The sequence below is a fragment of the Schistocerca nitens genome, chromosome 4 (genome assembly GCF_023898315.1).
Source record: "Schistocerca nitens isolate TAMUIC-IGC-003100 chromosome 4, iqSchNite1.1, whole genome shotgun sequence".
NCBI classification, from domain to species: domain Eukaryota; kingdom Metazoa; phylum Arthropoda; class Insecta; order Orthoptera; family Acrididae; genus Schistocerca; species Schistocerca nitens.
The window spans coordinates 264,693,569-264,715,320 of NC_064617.1; positions in this window are offsets into that span (position 1 = coordinate 264,693,569).

Below are 21,752 nucleotides of genomic sequence, written 5' to 3' on the forward strand. Positions count from 1 at the left end.
TACTAACGTTCACTTACGTGCGACAGGCAGTTGGCCCAACCATTTTCGATCCGACGACAAGCCAACCAACAGACAGTCAACGGACCACCGAGAAGGTAACTTGCGCTTCACTCGACCAGCACACAACCAGGAGTTCAATGCAAACGTAAAATGCATGGGCGCCCACAAGCAAGCATACATTAAGCTGTCGAACTACACACCGTGCTGGACGATTGTAGTTGTTTGTTAGCCCTCAAGAATTGCCCGTTACCTTCTAAGACACTTAAGTTAATGTGCCTGTGGGCTGTGTGATTATTAGATTAACTTGCTATATTTTAGTGTTAGATTAACCTGTTAATCTTTTTAGTAATACTTATTGTAAAATTGTTGTTGTTACACGTAAGGTTTGGTTGGGGCTTGGGGCCACCTTCACATTGAGCTTCTTGCCTTGGTCTGAGCATTTTCGCATGTTCCATGATTATTATGCATGACTTATATGTTTGCCTGTTTTCTCTCGGTCTTCGGAGCTGTTCGTAGCGTTTGTTTGTTACCCGCCGGTCCACAGGGAATGGGCTGTCCGTGTCGGCTGTGCACGTGCGCGCGGGCGGCACGCCACTTCCCGTCTCACCGTAGCCTCTGAGACGTTACGGCCTATTGGTTTGCTGCTGCGTCCCTCATAAGTTGAATTTCTATCTTTTAGCAATCGGGCGTAATTTACTCACCAGTGCTTGTTATTCTAAACCATCTTATTTAGACCTGGCCTGCCGAACCTGTCCCTTCTGTGGTTTCCCTAGCTGAAGTTTGGTTTTTAACATAATAGTTTTAATATAGATGTGATGCTCAATTGATAAATGGTATTTTATTATTTTTCCATGTCAGTGTCTTGAATGTGCCTAAGAGGCTTCCCTGATTGAGCAAATATGTTTTCAGAGTTATATGATTTACTTTGGCCAGTGTTATAAGAAATTTTTTACTTATTTATATTGAACCTATTTGTGTGCTGTTTACCTGTAAACCTGAAGTGAAGAATTTCCATTGTTAATGTATATTTGAAAAATGCTCTATATTTACTGTGGTAAGATGGAGTAAGAGTATTCAGAAGAAATGCGTTTTTTTTGCCAGGCAGCTGAATTATAGTATTTATCTGTGCAATAAAATATTGCTGGACTCTTGTGAAGTAACAAATAGCTTTTGATAAACGGCGCACCCTTTCCCATGCCCATTTAGTTGTTCCTTTACCCTGAGACGTCCATCGACATTTCACTCTCCGCGAAGCATCATCGGCACTATTTCGAGAAGTGAACGATAAACCAAATTCGTGTCTTATATAACTCACATGACAATAAATTGATGTCAATGAACTAGTGTCAAGCAAGTTACGTGTGGCTGCCAAATCGAGTTCTGGGGAAGTGGTGACAGCACACATTATAACGATAAGAGGCTGCTTCAGTTGATGACTAAGCTGAAAGTGAACAGTCAGATACTTCACAGCGGCACTAGGTTCAGACAAATGCTAATTAACTAAGATTTACAGTGACATTTCAGTTAAATGTTGGAATGGTATGCCGAAGTAAATTTCACTCGTCATTTATAAGTACAAGTAATTTAACGGAACAAAACATTTTGTTGTAAATTGAAGTACAATCCTTGTCTATTTTCCAGCACAACTAAAATTTGTGATCAGTTATTTGTCTTAACGAGGCGCCACATTTTATATCCCCATATTGAGCAACGATGTGCCTGAAATAATAAACATGTAATAGTGCCTTCGGCTGTAGTGTTGTGTTATCATCTCTTGCCATCAAGGGAGTTTTTCCGTGGCAAAGAGGGAGGAATATAAATTACTGGACAAAGTCCTAAATGAATTGTTGCGTTGCAGCAGAAACATGTGGACGAATATTGATGTGGATGAAAACAGTACTCTCTGAAAATGCTATGTCCTGACTTTAGATTGTTAGACATAGTTTCAATAGGCTTTTATGTGTAAATATAGGTATTTATGGTTACATTGTCTTCTAAAACGGCTATCGGTACTCTACCGCATCTGTCCCAAAACCGAATACACAGGCTCTTTCCAATAGTTGTAATACTATAACTCTGGGAAGCAAATGTATTTTTTTTTCTTTTCTGTTCCTTTTGCTTTATACCTGTCCTCGTACGTGAGCGAAGAAGAACTATCTGTAGAGCCCAGTGGGATGCAAGTCAGTGACAGAATCGCTTGGTTGATCGTTCCTTATGTATGCCGCGACGCTGTGAAAATGATGAAACTAACGTAGCAACTAGCTTATTATAGGCAACATGAGAACATTAATTAACGGTAAATAAGTAAGTAAGCTGTGATATGCGACTTTCAGCTGGATGTACAAATAAGATTACACAAGTATTAGAGACAGCAGCCGTGTACTTGTGCTTGAAACAATATGTGAACAGTACAAATATCAGCAGCCCGAAGACTGAGAAACACTGGCATCATGACAATCTTTACGCTTTGTACAGTAACACAGTTGATGCCATACATACACAAAACATACACACAAAGCTTTGGTTTCTGTTTTGGTTAATGACGATGTTATCCCAGGAATGAAACGACAATGTATTACACTCTGTGCAGTAACACACGTTGATTCCATACACACACGAAACATACGTACAAAGTTTTGATTTTTGTTTCGGGCAATAATGACAGTATTTTTTTAACCGTCCACCAGTTCAGGTTTCGAACATCTCCTTGACGCTCTCGCATGGGTAAACCGAACATATGACCGTTAGTATTCCCCCTCTTTGTGTAAGCTTAATATCCCTAAATAGTCGCATGTGGTACGGGCCCAACTATTCGAGCAATTTCTAGTTACTGCAAGGGTGTTCTATACAGTTTTCTTTGTAGACTGATCACATGTTCCTCGTATCCTACGAACCAACTGAAATCTCTCACCTGCTTTTCCTACAACTTAGCCTATGTGGTCATTTTATTTCAGATCACAACAAATAATTACACTCAGGTATTATTGTGAATTGACGGATTCCTGATGTGACTCTGTGATATGATAGTCATACGGCGCTACGTTTCTTCGTTTTGTCAGGTGCATAATTTTACATTTATGAACTTCTAAAAAAGAAGCCACTCTTTGCACCAATTTGAAATCTCATCAAGATCTGACTGAGAATTTGTGTGGCTTTTTCCAGACAGTACTTCACTGCAGTTAACTGCAGCATCTAAGAAAACTCTGAGGTTTCTATTAACGTTGTAATATTGTTTGCAAGGTCACTAATATACAACATGAGCACACAGGACACCTTTTTAGAAGAACAAACAGCCATCTTCTGTACTGTCCAGAGTTCGGATTTTTTGCCTTATCAGGTACAATGCTAAAAGTTGTTACATCAACAGACATGGCATGATAATGGTCTAACAACTTTTAGCATTTGACTTGATAATGGCATAAAATCCGTAATCTAAATAGTACAGTAGATAAATACAGTAATACACAGTCTAATGGCGGTTTACTGCTTTAAATTTATTGCATGACTGTAGTGCCACGCATCGAAAACTTTTTATAGAGAGTTCCAACACACTACCCTGGGGCACACGTGTATTTTGGTCAGTGACTGTCCTTTCAAGATAACACGTTGCCTCCTGCTTACCAAGAAATCCTCAGTCCAGTCACAAGTTTCGCTTGATACCCCATAAGATCGCACTTTCGACAAGTGTAGGTGGAGACCTTTCCGTAAGTCACAAAATACTGCATCTACGTGACTGCCTTGAACTCTTGATCCACGGCTGTCACGATGTCATGAGAAAAAAAGGCGAGAGACTGATTTCGCATGACCGATGTTTTCGAAACTCATGGTGGTCATAGATTACCAAATAGTTGTAACTAATGTCTGATGATATCTGAAGAGCTTATAAAAGAATGGTTCGTGTTGAGAAGAGGTGCGAAACTGCCACCGATAAATTACAGCCACTGAATTTAATCGTCCCTGCTATTACGTACCGCACCAACAAAGTGCACTACAAACTTACCAATTTCTCAAAATTAGTTACTATAACTTTTCTGGTAATTTCTTTAGCAGTCGGCAAACATACTAAATATCGCTTGATGTGGATTACAAAATCACCAGGTTGCTATTTTGCCTGTTCTAAATACACTATCTAGTCAAAAGAATCCAGACACCGTTATGTGAGGAGGAACTGACCGCTACATGTCACGAGACGCGGACCCATAAGTATCAAAGGAAGTAGAGAGTATTATGTTGTCAGCAGAGAAGTAGTAACACCAGAATGGCTCAGTAGGAAGACGTCAGTGACTTCCAGCGTAGACTGGTCATTAGATGTCACCTGAGTAACAGGTCCCAGGAACATTTCAACCCTTTGAAGCTGCCCAAGTCGACTGTTGGTGATATGACTGTGAAGTGGAAACACGAAGGAACAACCGCAGCTAAACGAAGACCAGACGGACATGAATAGACGAGGGTTGTGGAGGGAGGTTGTAAAACATCGCGTGAAATAAATGGAAGGAGCCACCAATGAGTTCCAAAATGCTAACAATAGCCCCTTTAGCACAATGACTATGCGCAGAGAATTGGAAAGAATAGCGCACAGTGGTCGAGCAGCTTCTCATAAGCCACATATTTCTAGAGTCAGTGCTAACCAACACTTGAGGTGATGTGTAAAGAGCGACTCCTCTGAACAGTGGATGACTGTCAACGAGTGTTTGGAGTGACGAATCACGTTATGCCCTGCGTCATTCCAATAGCCTGGGTTTATCGAATGCCTAGAGAATGTTACCCACCATCTTGTATACTGTCAACAGTGAAGTACGGATGAGGTTGTGCTGGTACAGTATGGGCCTAATTTTCGTGAACAGAGTGTCGTTCATTTATTGCACTTAAGAAAACACTAAATGTAGACCTACATAAACCCAACAGAGGAACAGCTCAGAGACAAAGAAATTTGTATCAGCACGACAGTGGACCTTAAGCAGCATCTATGAGCCAATGATTTATGGACAATAACACTCCGGAAATGGATTGTCCAGCCCGGACTTCCGACCTGAATCAAAGGAACACCTTTGAGACGAGTTATAATGTCACCTTAGCTCTATACCCCATCATCCAAATCACTAGCTTTTCCGTTTCCGGCTCTGACGGAACAGTGGGCTACCTTCCGTCCACAGACATTCAGATACCTCATCATGAGTGCCCCCAGTAGATTCCAAGCCGCCATAAGGGTGAAGAGTCGACACACCCCATATTTCCAGAATGAGATTTTCACTCTGCAGCGGAGTCTGCGCTGATATGAAACTTCCTGGCAGATTAAAACTGTGTGCCGGACCGAGACTCGAACTCGGGAGCTTTGCCTTTCGTGGGCAAGTGCTCTACCGTCTGAGCTACCCAAGCACGACTCACGCCCCGTCCTCACAGCTTTACTTCCGCCAGTACCTCGTCTCCTACTCTCCAAACTTCACAGAAGCTCTCCTGCGAACCTAGCAGAAATAGCACCCCTGGAAGAAAGAATATTGCGGAGACATGGCTTAGCCACAGGCTGGGGGATGTTTCCAGAATGAGATTTTCACTCTGCAGTGGAGTGTGCTCTGATATGAAACATCCTCCAGGCTCCTTTCTTTCAGGAGTGCTAGTTCTGCTAGGTTAGCAGGAGAGCTTCTGTGAAGTTTGGAGAGTAGGAGACGAGGTACTGGCGGAAGTAAAGGATGGGGCGTGGGATGGGCATGGGTTGTGCTTGGGTAGCTCAGATGGTAGACCACTTGCCCGCGAAAGGCAAAGGTCCCGAGTTCGAGTCTCGGTCCGGCACACAGTTTTAATCTGCCAGGAAGTTTCACATCCCATATTAACTTTCACTAACAGGTGTCCGAGAATTTTTGATCAGAGAGCACATTTCTAAATTTGAAGCGATCAAACTTGTTGTCCGCCATAACAGCGGCTATGTGCTGGCCTATCATAATCTGTGACCTGTATTTATTGGCTGAGAACCGCAACAGTCGCTACGCCAAAGTTTCACAGCTCGAGAATATGTACTTGGTTTTTTATTTACTTTTGAAGGGAGTTTTTTATGTCTGAGAAGCATTTTCTTATAAGTAAACGCACTTGTGGATCCATGATAATCATTTTTTTTGTCTAAGGATAAACAGGTTGAATCACCTAAAACTTGCATCGCAAATATTGCGGAAATGGAAAGTGCTATTGAAGTGCGATTTTTGCAGAATGTGTTGTTAGTCAGCGATTCGTGTTGTTAACCAATAAACAGAGTGTAATAATACTTAGAAGGTGTATTTCTGCTGCTAACATACATCTTTAAATAGAACAGTGCCTGTTGTCATTAAAAAAATAAAAGTAGGGTAAATAAGAATGTCAGTGGTGTTTGTTGCAGGATTCTAGTCCAACTCGTTTACCAGATATCTTATTTTGAAAAGTTTCCTCACCGGCACATGTTTGTGCATAGTTGCTAGGTACGATGTTGTCATGTTCGCTTACACTTTGCTTCCACGTACCTTGAGTGTACTGTGACTTGCTAGTCAGTTAGTGTGTGACAGTCCAAGCAATAGGTCGTGAGTGGACAATGGGATTTTCCAATGCAAAAAAGCCGACATCTCATCGAGTATGGAGAGTGTAGGAAGAATACAGTTCATTCTTGTACAAAAAAAAATGGTTCAAATGGTTCTGAGCACTATGGGACTTAACTTCTGAGGTCATCAGTCCCCTAGAACTTAGAACTACTAAAACCTAACTAACCTAAGGACATCACAAACATCCACGCCCAAGGCAGAATTCGAACCTGCGACCGTAGCGGTCTCGCGGTTCGGGACTGTAGCGCCTAGAACCGCTCGGCCACCCCGGCCGGCCATTCTTGTACAGTGTATGCGGCAAGATATCCCAATAGACGTCAGCCATCTCGGCAGTTACTTATCAGCTTCTTCAACTAGTTACGTAAAAGCGGTAGTGTAACATCAAGAAAACGTAACGGAAGTAAGCAAATGACGACAGAAGAGGGGGAAATTAATGTTCTTGCTACTATTGCAGTTGAACCGCACGTTAGCTTCGCGCAGTCGCACGGAGAAGTGGCATGAGTCACGTAAGTTCCTTACGCATTCTCCATCGACATAGTTACATACCAATCACATCTATCTCTATCAACAAAACGGTTTAAATGGCTCTGAGCACTATGGGACTTAACTTCTGAGGTCATCAGTCCCCTAGAACTTAGAACTAATTAAACCTAACTAACCTAAGGACATCACACACATCCATGCCCGAGGCAGAATTCGAACCTGCGACCGTAGCGTTCGCGCGGTTCCAGACTGTAGCGCCTAGAACCGCTGGGCCACTCTGGCCGGCTCTCTATCAACAGCAGCATAGAAACGATAATGAGAACCGCGTTAACTTCTGTACCTGGGCATTAAAACAGGATGCTCTAGATGTATAATGTATCTTACTTAGTGATGAAGCCATATTTACCAACTAAGGGCAGGTAAACCGCCGAAACATATACTATTGTTCTGCTGACAATGTCCGTTCGCTTCGTCAGGTGGAACGTCAGCGCCCACGGAATGTAAACATGTGGCGTGGGATTGTGAACCATCACCTCATAGGCCCGTGGTTTAAAGACGGAACACTGAATGCGCAGAAGTAATGCAGCCTCCTTACAGATCGTCTTCCACGGATGCCAGAAGACATTCATCCGCAAGTTAGGGGGAACCTGTGGTACCAACATGACGACTGTGCAGCCCGTAGTTGCACGAAGTGCTAGAGCGTATCTTCACGAATTGTTTCCAAATCCTTGGACTGGACGCAGATGAGCTGTACCTTGGCCGGACTGTTCCTCTGATTTGAGGGCTGTAGACTTTTTTCAGTGAGGAAAGGAGAAAGATGCTGTCTACAAGGGCATACCAACTACAACTGATGATATTCCACAACGTATTACTGCAGCCTGCTCGGACATCTCCGCTGAAAGGCAACAGTCGTTCCATACCAGACTGGAAGCGTATATTGCCGCTCCCGGTGGTCATTTTGAACACAACCTGTGACAGTCAAATGTCTCGCTACTGATCAGAATCCACATAACTACTTTATACACTTATGTTGTTCTTTAGTGTCTGCTACCATAGGGGTATTGTACAAATGTCAGTGTGCGAACTTATTAAAGTACGATATCTCGTAAACGAGTCGGACTAGAATCCTGCAAAGAACTCCCTGACGTTCTAATTCACCATACTTTTAGTTTGTTAATGACAATAGGCATTGTTCTATTTAAAAGCGTGTGTTTGCAGCAAAAATACACTTTCTAAGTATTATTACAATCTGTTTATTGGTTAACAATATGAACCGCTGACTACCAGTCCAATTTGTGAAAACCACACCTCAATGGCACTTTCCATTTCCGCAGTATTCGCGGCGCAAGTTTTAGGTGGTTCCCCGTCTATACTAGGGCGTCCTGAAAAGTAATGCGTCGGAATTTTCCTTCTCTCAATATCAGCTGAGATATGATATGTCGTAGGTATTAGACGGTCGACTTTCCTGCTTTGCTGACGCAAGTTGCAACCCTCCGCCGCTAGAGAATGGCGGTGCGTAACGTACTATTTTGGTGCTTGAGAAACAGCTTGCTATAATCGAGTTTCGAATTCGAAGAGTTGGTCTATACATGTCAGACGGTCTCCTTCAGCATGACAAAGTTCACAAGAGCTTTGCGATATTTGCAACAATCTGACGGCTTGGGTGCACCGTTATCGATCATGCTCCATACAGTCCCGACTTCGGCCCATACGATTTTCATTTGTTTTCAGACATGAAAGAATACCTTCGAAGGTTTAATTTTGAGAGTGATGAAGGGGTGGAAGCAGAGGCCGAAGTTGTGGATCCGTCAACAAAGTCGAATATTCTACAGTGTCAGTATCAACAAATTGGTCCGTCGTTGGGAGAAATGAATTCGTCGCCATTGTGACCAAGCTGACAAATAAATATGTAGACGTGAAGAATATGGATGTGGAATGTTAATAAAGCTTTTAAAGTTTTCACATAAAAAATTCGGAGGCACTATTTTTCAGCCGGCCCTCGTAACTATAATTACGTAATTTTTTCGTTCTAATTTTCAAAGGTGATGAACTTTCTTGGTTGTTTTTTTTTAAGTAAATTGGTGACCACATGAATCAAGATTTATGGATTTCAGTAGTTACATCCGTAATGAGTACTTTATGAAATTAGAGAATTTGCGTCACCACCTGTATACACACTCAATTTGCCTTTTAAAATTGGCTCGTCACGTTGTCGGAGGCTCTTATTTTTTCCCTTACTTGGTGCGGTCGAGTTGATGGCAATAATGGGATGGCATGGTACCCTGCTCCATTAGCATCACCACCTGAAGTAAATAAATGATTCATTCAGTCTTTTAAAACTTGTGATAGTCAAATTGGCATAAAGAGTTGGCATAATGACACAACGTGCTATATAGTATTTCGTATGTAAGTCTGACAGTCTTAAGCGTCGTTAGTAGGCTAAAAATGTATTACCCGTTTCCTGTGCAACGGGAAGCGACTTTGCTAAACGGTTGACTTCAGTGCTGCGTCACAAAGGAAACCTATGAGAGGGCGAGGGAACTGTTTAATAAACAATAACGCAGAAACAGTTACTGTTATGGTTACTAAAGCGATAACAGTCTGCTTTCGGCCACAAGACCTTGTCGACTTTTACGCAACTTTTACTACCTCAGTTGTTTCTCGTGTTCTGATGCATATTTTCTTTTCTGCTCATTTTAGCAGCTTTGCAATTTATCTTACGATAATGGGATTAAACAAGGCAGATATTAGCACGAACATAAGGACGCGCCACGAAGAACTTATCTGAATGGTACGGGATTCGGTAGATGTGGTGTACGTGTACAGACAAACAAATGATTACAGTTTCAGAAAAAATGGATGATTTATTCAACAGAAATAGCGTCACAAATTGAGCTAGTCAGTAGCGCGATGGGCCGACTCTGGCCCTTATGCAAGCAGATATTCGATTTGACATTGACTGATTGAGTTGTTGGATGTCCTCGTGAGGGATATCGTGGGCATTGTGTCCAACCAGCTCGCTAGATTGTCAAAATATGGAACTGGTCGGAGGGCGCTGCCCATAATACTCCAAACGTTCTCAGCTGAGGAGGGACCCAGTGACTTTCCTGACCAAGGTAGGGTTTGGCAGGCACGAAGACCAGCAGCAGAAAATCGCCGAGTGCGGTTGGTCATTACCTTGCTGATTTGTAAGCCCAAAATAGCTTGCCGTGAAGACAACAAACAGGAACGCAGGGTATCGTCGATGTACCGCTGTGCTGTAAAAGTGCTGCGGATGACAACCAAAGCGCCGCTGCAATGAAAAGAAGTGCTTCTCCAGACCATCACGGCTGGGTGTAGGGCCGTACGGTGGGCGACAGCCAAATTGGTATCCCACTGCTGCCTGAGGCATCTCCAGGAACTTATTCGCTGGTTGTCGGGATTCAATTCGATGCGAAACTCATCACTGGAGACAATTCTACTCCAGTCAATGAGATTGCAGGCCATTGTTGTCCTTCATGCCATGCCACCCTCTGTCTTGCATTTCAGCAAGAGAATGTCCAGTCGCACACAGCGAGTTTCTACTGCTTTCCAAACCCTACCTTGTCCAGAAAGGTCGCCGGATCTCTCCCAATTTGAGAACATTTAGAGCACTATGGGCAGGGCCTTCAACCAGCTTGAGATTTTGACGACCTAAAGCGCCAAGTAGACAGAAGATTTGGCACGTTACCTCTCACGAGGATATCCAACAACTCTGTCAGTAAATGCAAAACCAAATAACTGCTCGCACGAGGGCCACAGGTGGATCAAAGTGCTACTGATTCACTCGCTTTGTGAAGACCTTTCTCTTGAAAAAAATCATTCAGTTTTTCTGAAATTGTAATCATTTGCTGGTCTACACATGCACATCACATTTGCCAATTTCCGACCCATAAGGATAATATATTCGTGGTGCGTCTTTTTTTTCTTTTTCTTAGAATGTAATAAGGTTGTAGATGATACTTCATTTTGGAAATATCGTGATTTGAGCAATAGCTTGCAACATTCGCTTTGAGTCTGCAACCCCTGTGTCAGTCTCTACTTATATTAGTCGTTCGAGGTATGCAGGTTCGTCACATCTCGTGGAAATTGATCAGAAATTCACTAACCCCCTTCTTTCGGATGATGTCCATTTCGCTGTAGTGGAAGCACTGGTCGTGAAATCTCCAGATGTGAATGCGAAATCATAGCTGCAATGATGAAATGTGAAGGGAACTCTTTAGACCATAAACAGCATTAACGATTTAAAAAGGAATGCCATTCGAGCTTAATTCCATTTATCCAGTGGTGTTGTCACATGCACTTCACTTTACACTTGTTTACACCATTACATCCAGTCTGCCGGCCGAAGTGGCCGTGCGCTTAAAGGCGCTGCAGTCTGGAACCGCAACACCGCTACGGTCGCAGGTTCGAATCCTGCCTCGGGCATGGATGTTTGTGATGTCCTTAGGTTAGTTAGGTTTAACTAGTTCTAAGTTCTAGGGGACTAATAACCTCAGCAGTTGAGTCCCATAGTGCTCAGAGCCATTTGAACCATTTTTGAACATCCAGTCTGCAACTGTAGGCAGATTGTCCAGAATGCACTTAAAAAATGGTTCAAATGGCTCTGAGCACTATGGGACTTAACTGCTGAGGTCATCAGTCCCCTAGAACTGAGAACTACGTAAACCTAACTAACCTAAGGACATCGCACACATCCATGCCCGAGGCATGATTCGAACCTGCCACCGTAGCGGTCGCGCGGTTCCAGACTGTAGCGCCTAGAACAGCTCGGACACTCCGGCCGGCCAGAATGCACTTATTTGATGCTCATATGCGACCTAACACTCACACGCCGCGAATATACAATATGAGCAATAAACTGAAAGTCACTTTCGATATATTGGCTAAGTAGGCTACTGATTATGATTCTATCGTTAATTGTAACGTATATGATTAACATAATGAGCGAGAGCTACGGCCGGCACACATTCGCTCATGGTGGCCTCCTCCTGTAATTGCCCCATCGGCTCTTCGCGACACAGGGTAGAAGTGTACTGCCTTGTGTTTCGGTCAACCAACGGCGCGAAAAGTTTGTCTCTATTTAGAGCTGCCTCGCTCCGCGAATGGCACTCTTGTACGTGACTGACGTCAAGCCTTACTACCCAAATGACACGCTGTAAGTTCCACGTCATCCAAAGGTACCTTCCCTGTCTTTCACAAAACATATTGTACAATATTATGTACCCATTATTTGACATGAATGTTACAATTTGTACATACATTTATTAAAAAAATCACTTTCACCATCCTCAGATGCAGTATCTATATGCAGTGGAAATGTCCATACTTAGGCACAGTAATCGCTAACAATAAAAATCTTCATGTGTCTATAACACATTCGTCACATAATCCATACTTACAAAACGACATCAGTTACAGTACATATATAAACGTAAACGTACTATGCCGTTCTTGGGTAGGACATCCCATGTGGTGGCTGAGCCACCTTCCAGAAAGCATGTTCTACTTCTGCATACATTGGCCGCCATTTTTACGGATATATGAGATTTGTGTTGAATGTGTATTTGTAAAGGGTTCAAATAGCTGTAAGCACTATGGGACTTAACATCTGAGATCATCAGTCCCCTAGGCTTAGAACTACTTAAACCTAACTAACCTAAGGACATCACACACATCCATGCCCGAGGCAGGATTCGAACCTGTGATCGTAGCAGCAGCGCGGTTCCGGACTGATGCGCCTACAACCACTCGGCCACAGCGGCCGACTTGTAGAGTGTACATGCGTCTAATTCATGCACATACACTGAAGTGATAAAAGTCATAGGATACGTCTGAATATCGTGTTAGACCTCTTTTATCCTGTCCTGCAGCCACTCGATGTGACATGGACTCAACAAGTCATTGAAAGTCCTTGTCGGGCGATCTGGTTGGCCAAATCAATTGCTTGAACTGTCCAGAAAGTTCTTCAAACCAATCACGTACAGTTGTGGCTTGGAAACATGGCACAATGTCAACCATAAAAATTCCATCATTGTCTGAGGAAAAGTAAGCTAACAACCATTTCCGGTCACTGATCGGTTCACCTATTGAGAACTTGGACCCATGGCTTCATGGGGTCTGCGCCACACTCCAACCCTACTACCAGCTATTATCATCTGAGATCGAGCTCGGCTGACCAGGCCACGGTTTTCCAGTAGTCTAGAATCCAACCAATATGGTTAGAACCACTGGAGGGCCACTGCAGGTGATGTCGTGCTGTTAGCAAAGGCACTCACGTCAGTCATTTGCTGCCATAGTCCATTAATGCCAAATTTCGTCACGCAATCCTAATGGGTACGTTTGTCGTACATCCCACATAGATTTCTGCGGTTATTTCACGCAGTGTTGCTTGTCCTTTGGCATTAACGACTCTAGGCAAATGCCGCTGCTCTCGAGCGTTAAGTGAAGGTTGTAGGGCACTGAGTTGTCCATGCTGAGAGGTAATGCATAAAATTTAGTAACCTCGTTACACTCTTGACACTGTGATGTTGAATTCCCTTATGATTTCCGAAACTGAATTCCCCATCTATAAAACTCCAATAACCACTCCATGTTCAAAGTCTGGTACTTCCCATTGTTCATAACTACCTCAGAAACCTTGTCAAATGAATCGCCTAACTACAAATGAAAGCTCCACGATTGCAGTTCCCTTTTATATGTAGCATACGTGATACTACCGCCAGCTGTAAATGTGCATATCGCTATCCAATGACTTTTGTCACCTCAATATATAACGTAGTTTTACGTTTGTGTTCTATGATCGTGATGACAGAGGTGGGTGAGGGTGAAACCTGTTGCCGACACATGGCAGCATCGGGGCTGCGGACCTTATTGTACCGCCGGCCGGAGTGGCAGAGCGGTTCTAGGCGCTTCAGTTTGGAACCGCGCGACCGCTACGGCCGCAGGTTCGAATCCTGTCTCGGGCTTGGATGCGTGTGTTGTCCTTAGGTTAGTTAGGTTTAAGTATTTCTAAGTTCTAGGGGACTGATGACCTCCGCTGTTAAGTCCCATAGCGCTCAGAGCCATTTGAACCATTTGAACCTTATTGTACCCGTATGACAAATCGATCATCAACAACATCACACTCCGTCACTTCACGAGACGCTACAGAGAGGTTTTGAATTTAATACAGGACATTACCGCAAGGACCACTGTAGCAGAGTGTTACGCCATCATCTTTCCAAATGGCTCTGAGCACTATGGGACTTAACATCTGAGGTCATCAGTCCCCTAGAACTTAGAACTACTTAAACCTAACCTAAGGACATCACACACATCCATGCCCGAGGCAGGATGCGAACCTGCGACCGTAGCGGTCGTGCGGTTCCAGACTGAAGCGCCTAGAACCGCTCGGGCACACTGGCCGGCCATCATCTTTCCACCACAGCACATGCCTCGAAAGTAGCAGGGTATGTATGAGCTCAGATTCAAAGTCATTGAGATTTAGGGTGGGAATGAGCCCAAATACTAGGTTACAGAGGTGTAGAGCGGGTACGAGCTCAGGTTCAGTTCCTTATGATGAAGCAATTGAACTTGTTATCGTATTAACTGAATCTTATTATCTTCAAGGTCAGCACCTCCCCATGAGGAATCCCTGCATCTCAGACAGTTATATGATATATGTGCTGTCACCGCCAGACACCACACTTGCTAGGTGGTAGCCTTTAAATCGACCGCGGTCCATTAGTATACGTCGGACCCGCGTGTCGCCACTGTCAGTGATTGCAGACCGAGCGCCACCACACGGCAGGTCTAGAGAGACGTCCTAGCACTCGCCCCAGTTGTACAGCCGACTTTGCTAGGAAAGGTTCACTGACAAATACGCTCTCATTTGCCGAGACGATAGTTAGCATAGCCTTCAGCTACGTCATTTGCTACGACGTAGCAAGGCGCCATTACCAGTTAATATTGAGATTGTAAAACATGTACCGTCAAGAGTGATGTACACCAATTATGGATTAAAGTTAAGTATTCCAAGAGCTTCGTACTTTATTTATTAGACTCAACTCCTTTGATTGTTCCAGACCTCACGCCAGTCAGCGTAAGCTTAAACGCGTGCATTTCGGCCTCCTCTAGCAACCCTGTGTTGGCTCTTCTGCCAACACCTCAATATAATCAGAAACATGGCATCGCCATCGCTACCGCTACTGCCTCTTGGACAATTCCAAATGAGGGTCACTCATCCGTGTATCAGTTAGGGAACCGCAATCAAGGTCATCCACCCACAGTACTAATGCGAGAACCAAAATCAAGGGCAGCCTCCCCCCCAACATGTGGCGAGGTTGCCAAACCACCGTGCTGGTGCTGGACCACGTAACGATCTAGAACTATCCCTGGGCAAAGAAGAAACATGCACCCCTCCGTTTCCCTTTTCCTATTATAAGCCCAATTGCATGAGCATCGTTATTCCTGTTCTAAGAGCCTGCAGCAGGAGAGGTTACCCAAAAATAAGAGAAATTTTTTTTACATGTTTGAAATTATTGAGACAGACTATATTTACTGTTCAAGAAGCGGTAAGGGGGAAAACACATCTCTCATGCATAAGGATTGATACTGCATGAGTTTGGTAATTGATGTGTTTTCCAGAAACATCTTCGATGATTTCTTTGGCTACCAGGGATTCCACACCATATTCCATATCTTCTAAATAAACTTGCATTTCAGATTCTGGATGGTGCTCAAAGTAGCATGATCAAATCAGGTAATTTCTTAATAGAGTGGACAATGTTCTACTATAAGTCTGATTTAACTTCTTCAAAACTATTAATGGGCTCAGTCAGTGTGCCATTGGAGAATTCAGTGAATAGTATACGTTGATTTATGCCACCAGTCACGTGTCCATGTGAAGAGGCTGGACCAAGTGAAGTGGAATATAGACATGTTGCCAGAACATGATGAGCATGTTATTGAGGAGAAAGGGCGTCCCTCACTTCCTGCACTCCAATGAAAATGCATAGCGATAAACGTGATGCAGCGACTGGAGAATTGAATGATAAATTTCTGTAAGAGTGGTGGAGTGAATGGCACATACAGAATTTTCCATATGATGCCAATGAATAGAATGAAACTTGTTGTTGAAAAATGAAAGAAATGTTCAAGAATGATTGTAAATATGTAATAATACAAATAAATAATAATAATAATATCTCCCACAAAATTGTTTTTACGTCTCCCCAACTTGTCATTAATAAGTTTTATGTAGCCACAGCCCACTGGAAAGAGAGGAGGTTGGAGAGTATTATAGTATGTGACCGAATTACTAGAAGTCAATAATGGCATGACATAATCTGCAAAATGATGGTATAATGTACGATATAAGACACACTGACGTTACGGTATGTTCTTGAATTATTTTAAAATATTAACGTTAGGACATTTACTGTAAGCACTTCCAATACCACCCATTGGTTAATTTTATATATCCATTTTATGATATATGTAATTACGTGACTGAACGGCTAACACACTGTGATATTTAAACAAAATATGGGCGAGAGGAAGCAACAGGGTTATCTTATTTAAAAAGTGATGGCCAACACCCAGTACTGATGTTTCACAGTCATTAGAACCAATGAACACCGTAAAATGCTGAAGAATAAGCATCTGGAGCGAGCTAAAGCATATTCTGGGTTCAAATACAACTGCAGGAATCATAAGGAAATGCAATTCATCATCCACAAAATAAGTGCACAATTGAACAACTACTAGACTGACCTTTTTTTTACGAGTTTTTGCACATCGGTCTCAAACCCTTCGTTTAGTCGGTACAGATTAACAGGTGTATTAAAATACACGAATTGTAGCCACTACTTCCAGCATTTCAAAGTGCTAACATACTAGGTGTCCCAGAAGTCTTTCCCTGATTACAAACGTTCGTAAGACATGAAGCATAATACACAGACAAATACATTTTAAATAATTACTACTAAAAGCAGTCTTGATCACGATTTATTTAACAAGGTGAGAATCACTACTGTAGTGATTCTCCAACAGAAAGAGGTTCCTACTCAATGGTCTGAAGATGACCACAGTAGTGGTCGAAACCGGTCACCTTGTTAAATAAATCGTGATCAAGACTGCTTTTAGTAGTAATTATTTATAAGACATTGATCACTGCTGTTCCCATAATGCATTCAAAAGAAATACATTTTATCTTGAATGCATGTGACTTATTCCAGTTTTTGTGTTTGATACAGGCCCAGTAAAATAACAACAGTGGAATCGGGCACCAATTGCAAACAACTTGTACTAAAACCAATAGAAAGCACATTGTGTACTCTGGTATCACGAGGCAAAATCACTAAAGGCAGTGCAGAGAAAATTTCATATGGCATAAAATAGACAGCCACCAGATGTTAAAAGCATCAAGATGTAGTATGCGAAGTTTAAGGAAGCAGAGGGCGTCTGTGATTTCGTAGAACAGGCAGGCCTAGACCTAGTGTGCAAACAATTCAGACAGTGGGGGATAGTTTCGTGAGAAGTCCCAAGAAGTCAGTCTGCAGAGCCTTACGTGAGTCGCAGATTCCGAAGACATCAGCACACCACATCCTACATTAGCAACTTATTTTGCGCTCTTAAAAAGTCAAGATCGTGCAGTCCCTTCAATCATCGCATTAGAGTGCTCGTTATGACTTTGCTGTTATGCTACGATATGGGGGTCCGAGAATCCCAACGCTGTGTTTGAGACCGTCAGAGGTAGACCTAACCTGATCACGTAATGTCGTCTTATGCACATTGTAATAATAGGACCTCTTTTCTTCAGTGAAATGACAATCACAGTCAATATCTGTCTTGATATGTTGCAATTATTTGTTGTGCCACAGATTCAGAATGTTCTGAACTTAACTTTCCAATGAGATGGCGCGCCATTTCTTTGTGGGTTAGATGTTCGTGCCTATTTAGATACAACAATTCCAGGAAGATGGTTAGGGTGTGGTGGTCCCATCAGTTGGCCTCCACGCTCACCAGACTTAATACCACTGGGTTATGTCAAGGACCAAGTTTACCAAGCACCAGTGAAAGATGTCGCAGTGTTACGGCACAGAGTTACTCACGTCATAACATCCACTCCCCACGAAATTTTGACAAACGAATCGCTGCAATTGGAATATCGCCTGGATAGCCTTCGAGAAACGAAAAAGGTGCACAATTTTGGTAAACATTTTTGGAATACAGTGATCAATTAATTGTTATATTTAGATTAAAATTCAGTCTTGATCACGTTATGTCTGTTTTAATGAGTAACCGGTTTCGGTTTTTTCTATAAAACCATCATCAGACCTGTGAATAAATTTTAAGAAATACTAGATACCAATCTTTAAATGAGATAGTCTAATGATGTCAAAAATTTTTAACAAAATAAAATAAAATTAATAATACCCATTGGCTCCCTTGGGTTGGTAGGTGGAGCTCTCCTTGCTGCTGTGCAGTCAACTGATGGTTATGAGTGCTGAGCACGAGCTTAAATATGCAGAGGCTCCGCCTACTTCCTGTCACACTACTTCATAACTGCCAATCAGCGTTCATAATATGACGCCATCGTCAAAGTATAAAAGTAGGAAACACACTAATAACATAAAATTGATTGATTTAAATATCTGATTAACAGATAGTAGTTATGTCTACAACTTATTTATATTTTGGATGAAAACAGTGAATTACGATGTGTGATAGCTGTGCCCTCTATGGACAACCTTAATACTATTACAGTGCCAGTTACATCAAAGATGTAAAAATCCTTGGCGTTGTGGTATATATCGATTATACCAAGTCGCCTACATCACAATTGCATGTTTGTTGGATGCTGCAGAATCGTCTTGTTTTAAGTGTAGTTTTTATGGCAATGTTCTTTATAGCATTAGGTTAGCAGCCAATAGTACGTTCCACATTATGTATATCTGTATAACTGATGAGACTGCTGATGCAGCATATTTTACATATATTGCTTTTGCCATGGGTATAACTAATCTTATATTTTTAAAAAACAAAAGAGTAGATGTTTTTATTATAAAATTTCGTCAAAAAGGTCATAATAATATTTTTCGCGAAAATCTAATTGTTCATTGAGCAGCATTGATGATTTGCAGTTATGAAGTAGTGTGACAGGAAGTAGGCGGAGCCTCTGCATATTTAAGCTCGTGCTCAGCACTCATAACCATCAGTTGACTGCACAGCAGCAAGGAGAGCTCCACCTACCAACCCAAGGGAGCCAATGGGTATAATTAATTTTATTTTATTTTGTTAAAAATTTTTGACATCGTTAGACTATCTCATTTAAAGATTGGTATCTAGTATTTCTTAAAATTTATTCACAGGTCTGATGATGGTTTTATAGAAAAAACCGAAACCGGTTACTCATTAAAACAGACATAACGTGATCAAGACTGAATTTTAATCTAAATATGAAAAAGATGCACTCTTAGAAATTTTTAAATTTTATGTGTGAATATACCAATAAAGCTAGAATATGTTACCTGCACTTCAAGATTACAGATATGTGCGTGTGTGACGTAGTTTGTGCCTTACGCCTGTCTGCAAACAGGGAAAACTTCTAGGACACCCAGTGTACACATGTAAGCTCCTCAGTTCGATGCTCCTTACGCAACACACCCAATACGTGTATTCTGTGTTTATAACCTCAGTATTTTTCTTAGTGTAACGGCTTACAATGCTCCAAGTTAGCATCTAGTGACATACTACGGGGAAATAGTATTGCCCTCTAGCCGAAAGGCGGACCGTATTTTTTAAAAATAATAGAGAAAATCTCGAGTGAAAAGACAGGGATTTACGAGAGTTTCCTGTTTCACAATTCACTCTGACAGTTGCTCTGACATACGCACATGCAGTCCCTTCTCCAGAATAAAAATAGCCTTCCATGGAAAAGTAAGAATACAGTTTTCGCGAAACGCTACTGGATAACTTTTAGGGAACGCGCATTTAAGGTAGGATGCACGATAATTCTACACCAGCCGCTGTATATCTGATATGAAGGTAAGAGGAATACGATAAATGAGATATATGAGGCCAAAAACAAATTTCACAGTTCTCAGTCTGTGTAGCATAAAAATATTACCCGCAGAGCAGCAATATATGTGAAGATTTAGCGCACTGTCCATTTTCCCGTATGCTATTCAAGAGCGGATCCAGGGTAGAGTAGCCCATATCTCTTCCATATGCGGCGGTAACCATGAGGTCTTCGTCTGTCGGGAAAAAAAGTTAATGTAGAAACAGATCCATATAGAAACATATCCATTACTTAGACATCGTCCCGAAGACGGAACTTACGCTGCTATCATTTAAAATCGGTCCCTGTTCCACTCACTAATGGAACGAGGGGGCAACATATCCATATGCTTTTGTAAGAACCATGATTTCTCTTACGTTGTCTTCACGGTCCTTACGTGAAATGTACGTTTGTCGCAGTACTGTCATTCTACAACCTATAGCACAATAGTGTTTTCTGAAAAAAACTTCTTTTTCCCTCCAATTACTCCCATTCCAGATCTTGCAGCATTTCCGTAATGCTCACGCGTTCATCCAAACTACCGGCAAAAAATCTAGCAGCACATCTCTGAATTACTTCGATGTCTTCCTTTAAAACGAGCTCTTCGGGGTTCCAAACACTCTATCAGTACTCAAGTTGTATAAATGTTCTGTTCGATGGTTCCTTTATGGATGAGCTACACTTTCTTGGAATAATCTCAATCGAAGTCGGCGTTACGCACACTTTCCGCAGTTGAAAGATAAGTAGTATAGAAGTCTATCACTGCTACGGAAGCTTGGATATTACAATGAGGCGACAGAAGTGATGGGATACCTCCTAATATTGTGTAGGAGTCCCTTTTGTACGGTACACTGCATCAACTGAACGTGGAAGGGACTCAACAAGTCGTTTGAAGTCCCCTGCAGAAATATTGAGCCATTTTGTCTGTGTAGCCGTCCATAAACTGCGAAAGTCTTGCCGGTGCAGAATTTTGTCCACGAACTGATCTCTCAATTATGTCCCATCAATTTTCGATGAGATTCATGCGTGCAATATGGGTGGCCATAATGTTCTTCAAAACAATTGTGGCCCAATGACATGGCTGACTGTCGTGCATAAAAATTACACCGTTGTTTGGGATCATAAAGTCCATGAATGGCTGAAAATGGATTCCAAGTAGCCGAACATAGTTTCCATTCAATGATCGTTTCGTTTGGACCAGAGGAGCCAGTCCATTCCATGCAAACACAGTCCACACCACTAATGAGCCAACACCAGCTTATGCAGTGGCTTCTTCACAACTTGGGTCTATGACTTCGTGAGTCTGCACCACACTCGAAACCTACTATCAGCGCTTACTAACTAAAATCGGGACTCATTTTGAAACAGTTAGTGAACAGAGAAGCATTATCGATCAATCGCTCGGCAACAGCTCGCCTCAGGGATCCGAAATGACAGGACACAATTTTTCAAATACTGTAGATTCAGGTTTTGCGTCCTCACCGTTTTCTCAAATAAGTCAAGACACATTTTCTGCTTGTCAAAATGTGAATGTTGCCGGTGCAAATGCACTGCCGAAAAGCGTAGAGGAACAGATTCCAGACACTAATGCATTGTTATTACAGCTAATGCAACAAATGGAACAACACCAGAGACAAACACAGCAA